Source organism: Papaver somniferum, chromosome 4 (assembly GCF_003573695.1).
Source record: "Papaver somniferum cultivar HN1 chromosome 4, ASM357369v1, whole genome shotgun sequence".
In the NCBI taxonomy this organism is placed as follows: domain Eukaryota; kingdom Viridiplantae; phylum Streptophyta; class Magnoliopsida; order Ranunculales; family Papaveraceae; genus Papaver; species Papaver somniferum.
Genome location: NC_039361.1, coordinates 11,444,313 through 11,445,594, shown reverse-complemented (window position 1 = coordinate 11,445,594; position 1,282 = coordinate 11,444,313).

Here is a 1,282-nt window from a genome sequence, read left to right as displayed (position 1 = left end):
GCATATTAGGAATCATGGCATCACAATCAACTGCATCTCTCGAAGACATGCTGTAATTATGGCTGTTCTGATTCATAAGTCTTTCGGGGAAGTTTTATGCTCTACAAAACCTACGTGACCAGAAGTATCTCGCGGGGATGTGCGATAGGAATCACAGCATCACGACCAGCAGTGTCTCGCGGGTAGGGATGTCAATGGAACCTATCGAAACGGTAACTGCCTCTACCGGTACCTTTGCCGATATTTTTTATCGGAATTCCGATACCCATACTTTCCGGAGGAATTCTTAAAATATAAACCGATACCGTTTCCTTAAGTTACTGGATATCGGTAAAATTATCGATAAATACCGTTATCTGATTCTTTTTGACATTACCTATTTTTCAGGCCGAAAATCAGTTCAAAATAAGAAAATTTCATTTCAAAATCTATGCCAAACAAAAAGTAACCACATAATGTTCCAAATTTACTTAGTTACATGTTCTTGCAAAAAAAAAAAAAAAAATCAAAAACACACTAGCAGGGATATACACACGTGCATACGTGGTACTACTGGTATGATAATTAACGGTTATGGTAACCCTTACCGCTACGTTAAGACAAAAATTACTGATAATTTTTCGGTACCGATTTCCGATTACCGTTATGTCGGAAAATTACCTATAGAAACTCGGGTTATCGGTTACGGAATTTAGTATCCTATTAACAATCCTACTCGCGGGTACGTATACTAGAAATCGTGGCTAGGGTATCGTCCTGAAATTCTCTCCGTACTCCGAATTGCTTATTAGGGGTTGAGTGCCTAACCGAGTCAAAATATCAAATAGGCTGTGGGACTGATTCAGTGATACCCATTTCTGTAAGATGCTACTATAAGGGAGAAAACAACGACTTTAATAATCCATGGAGAAAATATTATTACGTAGATTTGTCGTCCATTGCATGGACAATAACTCGTAACGCGTACGAGATTATACGTGTATTTTCCATCTTTCAACAAATTCCTGGACTAAACTGCCAAGTTCAAAACTGGTATGGAGTCTTTGGACTGAAGAGCCGAACTCAGTCCGATTTGGGCCTGAATCGTATTTTTCATTTCATTTGAGTCCCTCAAAATTGCTTATTATTAAAATGATTGTTTCACTAATTTGTGGTATACTTTCAGGTTTAGTCCTTCTTATTATCCCTGTCATCTCATCATGGATATTATTCAAGATTTGGGGTTGAGCAGTTGGCTCGTAGTCCGCGGATTTAACTGGGACCAATGGCATTACTGTGGATG